Consider the following 14,328-nt stretch of genomic DNA (forward strand, 5'->3'; position numbering starts at 1 on the left):
TGATGTTGTATCTGTATGTATAAGAAGCAGGTAAGTCCAGCCCAGCGTAAGTCCATATGTCAGATATAAGTTAGAGGCTTCTCCTAATTCGTGTGGCTGTGGAAGCTGACAGACGGGAAGCAGGATGACAAAGCAGGAGGGTCACGGGGTGGTGGATGCAGAAGTGAATGAGTCTGAGTTCAGCCCAGTGACTCCAGGGCTGGCAGTGTGCTGACTGCCCCTGGGATCAGCGGGTGCCACAACAGGAGATCTAAGAACCAGATGCACAATGCCGATCTGGCAAAGGACCAGAGAGAGCGCGCCTCTGCTCAAGGTCTCTCTCATACAGAAGGCCACACCCTCAAGGACGCGTGTTCAGGTGGCAACCTGATTGATAGCTTGGGCTCCACCCCGACCTTCACCCAGTTTATGTCTTGTTGGCCATCACACCCCTTGAAGTCTTCTTTAAAAGTTGACAACTGCAGACCGCACCATTAGATGGAAGGTTTAGGGGGCAGTGAGTTCGTGAACCAGAGGAGATTGTTTTGAAAAGCGGGGTGAGAACAATTACACCGCTGGAAGGATGTAATCAGTCTTACTGAATTGTGAAAGCTTTCAATTCTCTGTACAGTTACAGTTTCAAAACCCACAGGGGGCAGTTCTACCCTGTCCTATGGGGTCGCTATGAGTTAGCATCAACTCAATGACAGTAAGTTTGGATATTTGTGTGTGTGACCTTTCGGAAGTGGCTCATCAGTTTGTAGCCAGACAGCATGCAGTGGGAAAGAGGGTGGTGAGGACATTGAGGAGCTGGCATTTGAACTCCTACCGAGGGGAGAATGTGTGAGTCCTTGTGAAGAATATTCCGCACCACCCGGGAAAGTCCCTTGGGCAGAAGCATACCTGATACATTCGAGGACCAGTGAGGAGGCCAGGATGGCTGGGGCAGAGCGAGCAGGGAGAGGAAGGTGGGCGATGGGATCCATGAGCTAGAGAATGAGATGCCGGGTCATGTAGGACCATCTGGGCTTTTGAAGATAGTAAGTTTGCATTTGACTGGCGAGGTTTGAAGCAGAGCTGAGATATAAATGGAGTTGTGGTTTGACCTCTCTTTTAAATGGCTCCCTTAGGTTGTGCTGTTGAGAACAGACTGTGACTGGAGGGTAAAAGAAGGGAGGTTGCTGAGGTTTCCAGGTGGGGTGGGGAGAACAGCGGGCAGCAGTGGAAGTCATGAGAAGCTATTAGATTCTAGATATGCTTTGAGGATAGAGTCAACCGCTTTGCTGATAAACAGAATGCGAGGGGTGGTGAAGGAGCAAGGTCAAGGGCCCATCCAAGATTCCTTAGCTAAGCAAATGGACAGATGGGACTGCTGGCAGCCGAGATGGAAAAGCTAATGGAAAGCAGGTTGGGATCATTGAGTTTGAGACATGCGCCCTTCCTGCAACTGAAATCAACCCGAAGGCCCATAACAACAAAAATGTCTGAGCTAGCTTTGAGATTCCCTACACACCTTCTTTGGGGTGGGGGCGGGGGGATACCATGGAGGCAATTCTACACAGGATTCCAGAAAAGGCTAATTCTCCAAGTCTCTTTCCTCTCTTCCTAACTGCATGACACTCCTTTCTGATAAACACTCCAGAAGGCAAACTCAACCCAACCCACTGCCGTAGAGTTGATCCTGACTCCTGGTGATCATACAGGCCGGAGCTTACTAGGGTGCCTGAGGCTGTATAGCTGACAGAGGAGCCCTGTTGGTGGAGTGGGTTATACTTTGGGCTGTGAACTGCACAGTAAGTAGTTTGAGACCCAGCCACTCCTCAGGAAAAAGATGAGGCTTTGTACTGCTGTAAAGAGTTACAGTCTTGAGAACCCACAGAGGCCATTCTGCTCTACCCTACACGGTCACTATGAGTCAGAATGGACTCCATGGCCGTGAGTTTGGTTTTGACTTAGAGCTTTACAGGAGCAGCTGGTTTCCTTTCTCCCCCTCTACATCGGGCTGGGTTGTCTAAGGAAACAAGCCAAAGACACTCATCTATGGACAAGAAAGAACTTTATCTCAAGAAGCAACTTTTTATTAAGAAGATGCCCCAGCCCAGTTCACCCCAAGTCCATAGGTCCAACACTAGCCCAGGACCCTCCTCAGACTCATATGGAGCTGCTGGCTGATGACATCAAAAGGTGAAGTGGGAAGCAAGGACATCAGAGGCCACAGAGTGCAGTTACGTGGATCCAAGGTCCATGGAAGGATGGCACAGCATCAACCACTCTCAGGGTCAGTGGCCCACCTGAGGCCAGACACAGAATCCCAGTGAAAGTCATTGAGGAGGAAAGCAAGGGAAGAGAGAGATGTCTCTGTTAGTTCCTGCTTTTATACAAAAAGCCACACTCTCAAGGAGGGGCCATCAAGCCACCACTTGATTGACAGGTTGAACTCCTCCCCTAACCAGGAGTGTCCAGTTGACATATATCTAACTAACCACCACACCCTCATAGAGGCTAGGGCTTGATCAGCTGGCCTTTCAGGTAGCAGCCAAGGAGCAACCCATTATACCACCAGGGCTCTGCCAGTCATGAAAGGAGGGCTTAAAACACACCAGCGGATTTACTTGATTCATGCTTTTGAATGTGCCTTAAAAAAAAAAGTATGTGTCAAGGGCATTAATGTGTTACAGACCTCCCTGAAAGAGGAATCTGATGGAAAGGTCAAGAAAGGAGAGGAGGAGGAGGATAGCGGGTTAGAAACTATTTCAGAGAAAGCGAGAAAATCAAAGGAAAGAGTGAAAGAGGAGGGAAGGAGGAAGACGACTACCATTTTACATCACTTACGAGACAGCGATCCTTTAAGAAACAAAGGGATGTGGGATGTTAGCGGAACAACCAGATGGCTGTGTTGGGTTTGTCTGTTTCTCAAAACCGGGGTGAGGGCTGATCAAGGGCTAAACGCTCCCAGAAACCCCGGAGGTTTCATTAGAGTAGAGTTTCCTTATCTGCCCCGCAGCCAGCAGGATGCCCAGGGCTCTCCCGGAGGCCTGAGAGTGCTCAGGTCCCCCTAATGGAAGAAGTTGGTAAGAAAAGCGATTCCGTGGTAACGGCCCTCTTGGGAGTAGATTGCACACATTCAGCCATGAGCTGGTGCCTCACATGCACGCTCTTAGTCATCACACAAACCCTTGGCCGTGGGAATAAAACACCGCTTACTCAAGAGGAACAAGTCTCTTGCAGGATTGGAGTCTTCCTGGTCACACGGGTCCAACAGAAGGAAACCGGACAGGAACTCGGTTCTGAATCCTGTTTTGTTTTAGGGGGCAATATACAGAGCGCTGGTGCGGTGCTGTTCCACACATTGGGTGGGTTGCTAACTGCGAGGTCAGCAATTCTAAACTCGCTGAGAGAAAGAAGGCTTCCTACTCCCCTAGAAGCTTACAGAGGCAGTTCTACTCTGTCTTCTGGGGTCGCTACATTGACAGGGAGCTCTCTGCAATTCAAGCTGCACTCAGAAGAGGACGTGGAATGAAGGCTATCATTACTCATGTCAGATGGATCTTAGCTAAAAGCAGAGAACACCAGAAGGAGGTTCTCCTGTGTGTCTCTGATTGGGCAAAGACATTGGACTGTGTGGATCATAACGAATTCAGGATGAGGAGGTGAAGTACGCTTCATGTGCATGTGCTTGTTATCAGAGAGAGCACGTTGGCAAGTCAATTATGGCAGATGCAGTCAGGTTGATCTCCCTTTTGACTCATTTAAACGCATTTCTGTTTGTTTTGTTTTTTAATGAAGTGGAAATACACGTGGATTAAGTCTCCGGTGAATCCCCTCTGACCAAGGACACAGGGATGCCTGACCTTGCTTCCATGCAAAATACATTGGAAAGTGGATTATGCAGATGCATTTGCAGAAATTGAACACCTTACCATTTAATCTCCATTGGACCCATTTTAAGTTTGCTCTAGTTGTTAATATTTTCTGCTTTATTTTCAGTTGAAGTTTTTCGGTTTTACTTTGTTATTGCTGTTAACTTTTGATGATTTTTTTAAAAGAATGCTTGTATGAAATCCAGGGTAGCTAAGTCTATAGACACAGTACCTGGATCCGTGGTTCTTTGGGGATCTTCCCGGCAGGGGAAGTTGGGCAGAAGAGGGGAGTTAATAACAATGAGCACAAGAATGAAGAAAATGTTCTGAAATTGATTGTGGTGATGATTGTACAATTCTTCTTAACATGATTGAACTACTGAATTGTGATTCGTGAATGATATGCCAAGAAAACCGTTTTTCAAAGGTGTGTGAGGAAATGCATTTCTCCTTTAATTTAATCTTCACATAAACTTTTTGAAGTCCCCATGTGTGTTCAAGCAGGTAGAGGCACGGAGAGCAAGGAGCCATGGTGCTGTGAGACTGAGCCCTTGGCCGCTAGCTGAAAGGTCAGCCCAAGGTTGCCGCTGCAAGGCCATGTGGTAAGAACGTGGTTGCTGTAGGATGACTGTTCTCAACCTGTAGGTCGCAACCCCTTTGGGGGTCAAATGGCCCTTTTACAGGGGTCGCCTGATTCATAACATTGGCAAAATTACAGTGATGAAGTAGCAAGGAAAACCATTTAATGGTTGGGGGTCACCACACATGAGGAACTGTATGAAAGGGTCTCAGTATTGGGAAAATGGAGATCCGCCGTAGGAGAAGCTGAAGTTCAGTGTGATTGGCCAGTCTGCGTGTCTACCAGCAGTGTGTGGGTCTCCCTGTCTGCCTGGCTCCCCACTAGCATTGAGCATCATCACTGTCTCTTATTTGAGTCAGTCTGTTGGGTGTGTAGCAGCCCTGGATAAGGTGTATAGGAGCCAGTGTTAAGTTTTTGGTTGCTAACTGCAAGGTCAGTAGTTCAAATCCACCAGCTGCACCTCTGGAGAAAAACATAAGATTGTCTGTTCACGTAAAGATTTTGAGCCTCAGAAACTCTACACGGGTTGCTATGAATCAGAATCAATGTAATGGCAGGGCTGTTTTTTTTTTCGTTTTTGTGGGAGATGGGTGTCAGGTGTGGGGATGCCCATGAGGATTTTGATTTGCACATCGAATGACTAAAGGGTCAGGGTGTTGCTTCATTGGGAGAGCCATTTGATGTCCATTTTCTCACTGGATTGCTTGGAACTCTGCTATTGGGTTTGGAGAGTCCATTAACAAAGCTTCACTTCTAAGCATTCATTTTGGAACACCAGATGTACTAAGAACAAACCAGCCACCCTAAGATGTGGGTCACACGGATGCTGCCTCCAGGAAGGGGCAAAGATCCTCCGGAGCCTCCCTTCCAGCTTCTCAGTGGTATGTAATTCAAGGCCAAGATCTCTTCTATGTCTTATGTTAAACCCACGGGCTATTGTTTGGTATACATTGAAAATTTCTGATTAAGGGGGTAGAGGGAGGGGGGAAGCTTTAACCCAACCATGGTTAAGATATCCCCAGGTATGGCACAGATGGTGTGTGCTCAGCCGCTAACCTAAAGGTCGGTGATTCAAACCCGCCTGGTAGCAATGCAGAAGAAAAGGCCTGGTGAAGTCGATGGAGCAGTTCCACTCTGCAGCTGGGGCCACGGGCAGCAGCTCCAGGAACAGTGCAATTGCCCAGCTGCTCTGGGCTGGCTACATGCTGCTGAGGGAAACTCGGGCTCCCGGTGCCTGAGCACCAGTGTGCGTGCATGCATCTCTGGTCTGCTCAAGCAATAGGCATTGTGAGCCAGGAGAGCTGTCCAGCCTAACTGAGCCTCTGGTTCTAACCCAGCATGTCAAGCATGCCTTCTCCCGCACAGCATCCCTGGGAGGTGCCAAGGGTGAGCGCTCAGCTGCTGACCCCTGGAGCTTTGGGTCTATTCAGAGGCGCCTCCATGCATGGAAACCCCTAGAAGTGCATCTCTTCACCAGCATGCACGGGGTCGCCATCAGCTGCAGTTCACTCCATTGTGGCTATTCTTCATAATTTCTAAAAAATTTCCCAATGGCTTTTATGAGCTACCAGGGTCCCTAAACTGGGTTGCCTTGGGCAAGTTACTTAACCTCTCTGGACCTCCATTTTCATTGTTAAAACAGACTTCCCCATCATGGCCTCAATTACAAAGGATGGCTGCAAGGCTGAAGTGCGTCCATTCTTCGAGAATGCTAAGCGTCACACTGGCACCGGGCCAGCGCTCAGAATCGTTAGGTCCCTGTTGTTAATGCTCCCATCTAATGACGTGGAAGGCTCACCCGTGTGAACCCGGCTGCAAACCACCAATTGCAAAATGACGGCTGAGCGAAGCGCACAAGAGGCGAGCAACCCCGCGCTGGACGAGGCGGCAGCTCTCCTGGTGGATGGTCGCCAAACACTCCGAGGCACAGAAGGCTCCCTGATCGCTGGGCTGCAAAGATGGATCCATTCAACGGCAGGCCTGGCGGGCTGTCCCTCACCATGAAGCCAGCCAGCCTGTCTAACATTCTAAGTCCAGCTCCCAGCCCCAGGCTCACACCTCCAAACCTCACTGGGTTCTTCTTCAAACAGTTTATCGGCCCATCCCCCTTACCTCCCTATGTCTTACAAGATGTAGGGTTTTCACTTACTTTCATTAATGAAAATCCCACCAGTTCTCAGCCAATATTTCTTCTCTGAAAATTCTAGTCTGACAAGGGAGTCAGGGGGCTATGTTGCCTTTCTCTCCCAGCCCCAGAGAGCCAAGAGTCACCTGGGAAGCACGTTAAAAAACACGAGCTCTGGGCCATGGTCCTTGCAGATTCCAGCTCAGTGCGCCTGGATTGGAGCCCAGGCATTTGGCTTTGTAACAAGTACCTCCGGGCAATCCTCAGATTCTGCTGGCTCCATCCAACGCATCGGATGGAGGCTGGGAGAAGAAATATGACCGGTCCAGGTTCAGGCAGCAACCGGAGCTGATATCTATCAGGCTAAATTCCCAGCCAAGTGCTTGCCCCCACCCGAAAGACCTTTCAGTGTGCCCAGAGGGGCTTGATCATGTAAAGACCCCTAGGTGAGGCGTTTGTCTTTTTAACGAGGTGTTTCAGAGAGCCCCAAATGGTGTAAATGGTTAACCCACTGGTGTACTGACCATAAAGTTGGAGGTTCAGATCCACCCAGAGGTGCTTCCGAAGAAAGGTCTGGTGAGCTACTTCTGATAAACCAGCCCTTGAAACCCCTGTGGAGCGCAATTCTACTCCGACACTCACAGGGTGGCCACCAACACAATGGCAACTGGTCCCCAGGTGCTTTGAATGCTCAGTGGCTTCTTGGGTGTCCCTGCATCTAAATACACCACTCGCCCCAACCCACAACACGCCCTCGAGATTCAGAGCTGGGCCCTCAAAGTCTCCACTCCCCTGAGTTCAACCTCAGGCTGCTCATCAATTTCCACCCAGCTACTAGCAGCAGCACCCCCCAAAGGAAGGAGGCGCTGGGCAAAGCAAAGACTGTGGGATTAAAAGGAGAATTTGCATCCTTGGAGAAACCGCCACACCCCATCCCACCACCCCCACCCATCCCCCACCACACACACACCCACACACAAACCCTGCCACAGTGTTGATTCTGGCTCACGGCAGCCCAGCGAGTGTCAGAGTCAAAGTGTGCTCCACTGGCTTCTCAAGATGCTTCGAAGTAGATTGCCAGAGCTTCCTTTCAAGGCACCTCTCGGTGAGCTGAACCACCAACCTGTCCGTCAACTTCTGAGCACTTAGTCATTTGCCGCTGGCACCCAGGGACTCCTGGAGAACTCTGGGAAGCTAAGAGGTGAGGCTGAAAGAGGTACTTGGATCTCCGATGATCATCTCATCAATGCAGATAGTTAGCTGGAGCCACGTGAACCACTCGCTCGATCCGGGGTGTGGATCAGTCCCCCGTGCTGGTTCGGACCAGCTTTCAACACGGGAAAAAAGGGGACAGGGCCCCGCCTTGGTGCAAAGACCAGACTTTGGGGAAAGGCAACATCCGTCTAGGAAGCTCCACGTGCAGATTGTGCGTGAGCGCGGCCACGTGAGTGCCGGCACAAGCAAGCATGGATGATCAGCCCTGCACCGCAGACACGCATGCAGGCAGCCCCAGGTGCACACAGTGTAGCATGCCAAATGAAGCCACGCATGCGTGCCCGTGCCATGCTGACTGCTCACAGACAGACAACCCTGAGCCCTCGCTGCTGGCACCAGCCTCTGAGCTCCTTAGAGTGGGAGGCACAGTGCGGAGACGGGTATAAGAAACAGCCAGCAAAGTTCGTTCAACTTTACAGAGTGCAGGCCCACGCACTTGAACCTGAGCTCAAACTCTCCTCCCACGGGTGTGCTGCGGAGTACAGATGGGGGCTCCTCCAAGACTCCTCCCCGCATCAACAGCCATCAGACCGCTCCGTGGGAGGGACGAATCGAGGCCAAATCTCACCTGATCCTTCTCAGAGAAGTCCATGCAAATGCTCCCTCGCTGCCACCGAGTCCATGCCGACTTCTAGCGACCAGATAGGACACGGTAGACCTGCCCCCGTGGGATTCTGGAACTGTAACTCTTTATAGGAGTAGAAAGCCTCACACATCTCCTGCAGAGCGGCTCGTGGTTTTGAACTGCTGCCTTTGAGATGATCGGCATAACCCATAACCTCACTTCTCCCAGATTTCTAAAACGGATGGCTGGGGCATAAGCACAGAGTCCAGCCACAGGTCTTCTTCCCGAGCCCAGCTGCCTCCCTGTGGCCTGTTAACTGGCTGTGTTTTTGTCAATAAAGTTTTATTGGGACACAGTCATGACCATTCTACCTTTTGCTACCTGGCCCTTTACAGTCAGCGCCATGTGACCACTCTCCATTTCTGATCTCGCTTAATCTTCCTTACCCTAGTTTGTGGAAAGGAACACTTGAATGAACCTGGCTTCCTGCAGTGGCCAGGGGCAATGTCCCATCTTGGCACCCCGTATTGTGGGGCTGCTTTAGGGACCGTGCTAGTCCTCAAACCTCTGTGGAGAAGGAAGTTCTTGGCAAGTTGAGAGCAATGACTGTAAATCACAGAGACAGAGGGGTTCACAACCACCAAGCAGAGATGGAGGCGAGGTTGTTACTGGGCCCCCAGCTGAAGAGGAATGGTTTTGCCTCCGGGGTGTCTCTGAGAAACCCTAGTGGCTTAGTGGCTAGTCGTTTGGCTGCTAACTGCAAGGTCAGCAATTTGAGATCGCCAGTCATTCCTTCGGAGAAAGATGAGGCTTTCTACTCCCGGAAAGAGTTGCAGTCTCAGAAACACGCATGGGGCAGTTCTACCCAGCCCTACATGGCTGCTATGAGTCAGCATTGCCCGGATGACAGTGAGAAAGACTTTAATTGAAGGCTTCAAAAGTGACTTTGAACAGGGAAAGAACTATTTCCCGTGAGGGGACTAGGTCTGGCAATGGTGACCCACCTTTGATAGCTAGGGAGGCTGTCAGTAGATGGGAGTAACAAGGAAGACTGCTCGATGGTCCAGTCTGATGGAGTAAGTTTCAAAGGATAAGTGGATTTGCAGATGTTTCACTCTTTACTTCAAAATCATTTAAGACTTCCAAAAGTCATAAAATACGTCCCCACCCCCAGCTAGTCCTGGGCCTTTGGGGCTTGGCTCAAGGGGAGTCCCTCTGGGACATGGGGGTACAGTAAATGGTATGACTCTTTGCTGGGCATGCCTACACAGTAGGTATGCTGGCCCCCCCTAGGGTTTCCCGTATGGGCTCCAATAAATTTCTTCCCTTTTGCTTAAAAAAAAAGTCATAAAATAGTATGGAGAATTTCCACAAATATACCATTCAGATTCTTCCACGGTTTAGTTCTGTAGCTACAATCTCATCATCCAATTGAGGAAAGCGACATTGGCACAGAGCATCATCTGATTTCGAGGAGCCCTGGTGGTGTATTGGTTATATGTTTGGCTGCTAACAATCAGGTCAGCAGTTCAAAACTTCTGCTTACTCCCAGGAAGAAAGATGGAGCTTCCTGCTTCCACAAAGAGTGACAGTCTCCACTTCTATTCAGGCCTGCCCGAGGCTCAGGCTCTGAGGGCCGAGGAGGGGTGGGTAGAGAGGTGCCAGTTGTAGGAGGAGGCAGAGCAGGAGGCCGAAGGGCTCAAGCCCAGACCAGTCCTCACACCCTGAGCTTGCACGACACCGAGAGGCAAAACTGGCCGGATGGGCCACTGAGCCCGATTTGGGGACCATGTGGAGCTCTCTGGAGCTGAGATCAGGATGTTCTGCTTCATGAGGGACATGGAGCCTGAGGATCCCATGTTCTGATGGACCCCTTTGATGTTCACTGCCAGCATATGAGCCAGATGTTGCCAGGGGGCTTTGGACATAGTGGCTTCCTCAGCATCATAGATGGCAGCATGCCAGGGACCAGGCCTGCCAGCCGCCGGATGCAGGCTGGGGCGGTCTCCCATTTCGGTATGCTGGGAATGTCTGGTGGCTTCATGGACATGTTTTGGATGATGAATGACATGATTGGGAGCAAGGAACACACATGACCGCTGCAGGGAACTGCCAGACGTTTTCCTCCTCCGTGGTCATCTCCTACTCCAATACCGGCGATGGTGCTCCCAAGGTCTACCAAGAGACGTCAGAGATGTGCTCGGCACCAGGCAGGATCCAGGAGACTCAGAGGACTGTCCAGGACTTGGACAGTGGCCTTGAGCCGATGTCTCGTGGGTACCGCATCCAAGACAGGGCTCACATGCTCCAGCGCTCCGAAACCACCGCATAGGGGACCAGGAGGAGCGGCAGGACTACATCAACCTGGATGAGAGAGAGGCCGCAGCCTTTGAGGACGAGTGATGGAGAGAGTCCTCCTGATTCAGAGCCCCCTTGAATTCTGAAGCCATGAGGCATCAGGGGGCGGGGACAAAGGGCTGAAGGGCCTCCCCACCTGGCTCTACAGGGATCAGAGGACTCCCCCTCCTGAAAGTTTTGCCCGCTATGACTGGTGATGCCTCAGGTCCTCAGCCTCCTGCAAAAGCCGCGAGAGGCTGGGACATCATTCTCTAAGAGAACTTGCCCCTCTCCAACTCCTGCCCCCAATTTAACATTAATTAATAGGCAAGCTGGCCCGCACCTCTCCCTAGGGGCCTCAGAGTGGATTTTCACAACTCCTCGTATGTGCTTCTTCTTTGCATCCCTGCTTGATTTTTCATTTTGCTGCTCCGCCTCCCCATCCCTCCCCTGCCACGCAGTGAAGGCGAGGTCTGTGGAGGTAAGCTCTGGGTGCAGGGGCCTCTCGGGTCTTCATCCACCTCTTCCTCAGAGCCCCGCTGTAGGGGCCATTGGTCCTTGACCAGGACTGTGGAGGAAGAGGACTGCTCTCATTCCCAACTCCCCCCTGTCCCACCCCACACACATATAACAAAGTCTTCCCCTACACCCTCCTCTGCCTTTATTTTGGATTTGTGTAACTTGTAACTAGGTGTTTATGGAATAAAGAATGGGAGGGGGAGAGAAGGAGTGACCATTTCGAAAACTCAAGTGGGCAGCTCGACCCTGTCCTATCAAGCCGCTACGAGTCTGCACTGACTTGATGGCAGCGGGTTTGGATTGGTATTATTATCTGATCTGCATGTCTCATTCGCCTTATAGGATGAATGTCCTGTCTTGGTCCAGGATCACGCATGACACTTATTTTGGCCATGGCTCTGTTTCAATGTCTTGTGACAGCTGTTTTATAAAGCACCACAAGCTTAGCGCTGTGGGATTACAGAAATTTATTTTTGCACGGCATTGGAGGTCAGGCACGTGAGATCACGGTGTCAGCAGGCTGTCCCTGCCCTTCAGCTTTAGGGAAGAATCCCTTCCTTGCCCTGCCTCTCCTGGCATCTGGAGGCTGCCAGCACTTCTTGGCTTGTGACCCTATCATCTAATTTCTGCTTCTATCACTGTCTTCTCACTGTGTGCAATCTGCATTCTTAAGTATCTTGCGGTTCAGGGATGTTGTTGTTGCTAGCTGACTCTCAGGTGGGATCCCAGCTACTGGTGGCCTCGTGCTCAGTGGAACAGGCACTACCAGGTTCTGCTCTGTCCCAAAGAGGTGCTATGCAGTGAAATTTATTTGACAGCGAAAGAGAATGGTTTTTAATTGAAAAATATGTCTGAGATATAAATAACATGGCATGTTTCATTAGAAAGAAAATTTTTAGCCGGGAAATTTGAGACTATCATTTGAATGGCCCATCGTTCTAAGTTTCCTTGAAAGAAAAGTATACAATAAAAAGCAAACAAACAAAACACACTGCCAAGATTGGTTGACTCAGTAATGCATCGCCAAGCCAAACAGAATTTCAATTTCTCGGGGACTCCGTGCAGACTTTTTGGAGCCATGAAAGCAGAAAGACCCCCTAGAATTTAACCCAAAACTCTCCCCTAAAGTATCCTTGTTAAACCAAGCAATATGGTTCTTGTTAGGTGCCACCAAGTCAGTTCAAGCCCGTCTGGACCCTATGCACAAGGGATGGAACACTGCTGGGGCCTGAGCCTCCTCACGGCTGTTGTAGGCGTGAATCCACGGATGCAGCCACTGTGTCCATCCATCTTGTTAACGACCTTCCTCTTTTTCTAAGCAATAGTCCACCCAAACTAGCAAAAATAAAAGCATCTGCCTTGAGCATTTGCTTAGGCTTTTTAAAGCTCTATCTGTACAGGATCAGATAGACCACAGCAACTTGATAGGGGCAGTGCGTTGATGTGAACGAGGGAGGGACAGCCCAGGAAAAGACGGCGTGAGCATGGGTGCGCCTCTAGGAAGGTCCCAGGGTGGCTGGCTTGCACATGTTCGGTTGGGTACAGTCTCAACAACAACAACCCGAAGTAACCCTGGGAAACTAGCACAGCCCGTGGAGTCCTCCCGCACCCTGGAAAGAGCTGTCACTACCCTTCTTTCAGATTGAAGGACAAACTCCCCAAGGCCCCGTGAGGTTCAGTAACTGTCCTGAGGTCACATGGCTAGGAAGTGGGGGAAATCTGACTCACTTTAAAGGTTCCCTCTGTCCCCTAGTCCTGTCTGTGCCCACCTCTTCTGGCCCAATCAACCCATCTGTTGAAGCACCAACAGAGGATGACTTCTCGAACATGACTTCAGGACGCAGCAGCAGGCTAGCGTGGGATTACCAACACAACTGGAGCCAGCCTGGCCCCTTTTCCCAACAAGAGCCCTGCCGTTTGAGTCTCCTTCAGGAACTTGGTCTTTCCTGGCAGGGTGGTCAGCAGGGTAGGATTCCAGAGAAACAAAAGAGACTCGTTCCCAGCTCCCAGCATACTTCCAACTGTGGTGGGACCGCAGATGCTGACACACAATAAAGACAAGTATGGGCACATGGGGGACGTCTGTGAACTGGGGTTAATCCAGGAGGGCTCCCCAGAGGAGGGAGCGTGTGAGCCTAAAATAAAAGAACACGGTTTACTGCTCTCTTATTACAGGGTTACTTATCTTAGTTTCCTGAAATAAAAAGGATGACCTTTGTTAAAGCTCTGCCTTTCGTAGAAAACTACATGGCACGTAGGAATCTTGAACTGTGGGTGACTGTACCACCTCAACCCAACTCCAGCTGGAAAAGGTCCCTAGTTTGATAGAAGGAGCCCTGGTGATGTACTGGGTTCCGCATGGGATAGCTAACTATAAAGTCAGCAGTTCAAAACCACTAACCACTCTGTGGGAGAAAGTCACAATCTCAGACACCCACTGAAGCCATTTACCCTGTCCCATCAGGCTGCTAGGCGTCGGCAGGGACTGGGTGGCAGTGAGTAAGCTTAATGCAAGTCAAAGAGCTTGGTGACCTACTTCAACCAATAAAAACTCTTTGGATTCCAAAGGTCCATCCCATTGTACCTGTGGCCTCCATGAGTCTGGGGGCAGATTCAATGACCACTAACCACAACAGAAATTCAATATAAGCATGGAGAATCCCAAATGGCAGTGCACGAGGGAACTACGTGAAAACTGGAATCGAGAACAACAGTGACATCACCGTGCCCCTGGCTTCCCCTCAGCTTCACTATTTCTCTGCAGACAAGCTTAGGCAGTTTCCTGTTCTTCGGGGAAGAAACTGGCTGTCTTTCAGTTCCAACTCCAAGTTCCCAAGAAAGTCAAGCCAAGGGGCCCAGACAGAGTCAAGCACCTGCTGCAAAGCTAGTGAGATTCCCCTCAGGTGCTAGGAGCAGGAAGCTCAAACATGGCGACTGGGAAATCCACCCAGTGTGTTTGAGAATGGCTCTCAGCACAGGCACGGGGGCTTCTGAGCAGGAAGGTTTGTGAGCAAGGAGCCCAGCTGCATCTAGGGCTTGTTAAAGAGGACAGACTGGGACCATAGGTTGGAGGGATCGAATTCTAGCT

At 50.5% G+C, this 14,328-nt stretch overlaps 1 pseudogene; it reads left to right on the top strand.

Annotated features, from left to right (window-relative positions):
- The first annotated feature begins 10,202 nt into the window (after positions 1 to 10,202).
- LOC142423171 (myeloid leukemia factor 2 pseudogene) lies at positions 10,203 to 10,914 on the top strand (annotated as a pseudogene).
- Positions 10,915 to 14,328: the final 3,414 nt, after the last annotated feature.

This window comes from Tenrec ecaudatus, chromosome 12, assembly GCF_050624435.1.
Source record: "Tenrec ecaudatus isolate mTenEca1 chromosome 12, mTenEca1.hap1, whole genome shotgun sequence".
Classification (NCBI taxonomy): Eukaryota; Metazoa; Chordata; class Mammalia; order Afrosoricida; family Tenrecidae; genus Tenrec; species Tenrec ecaudatus.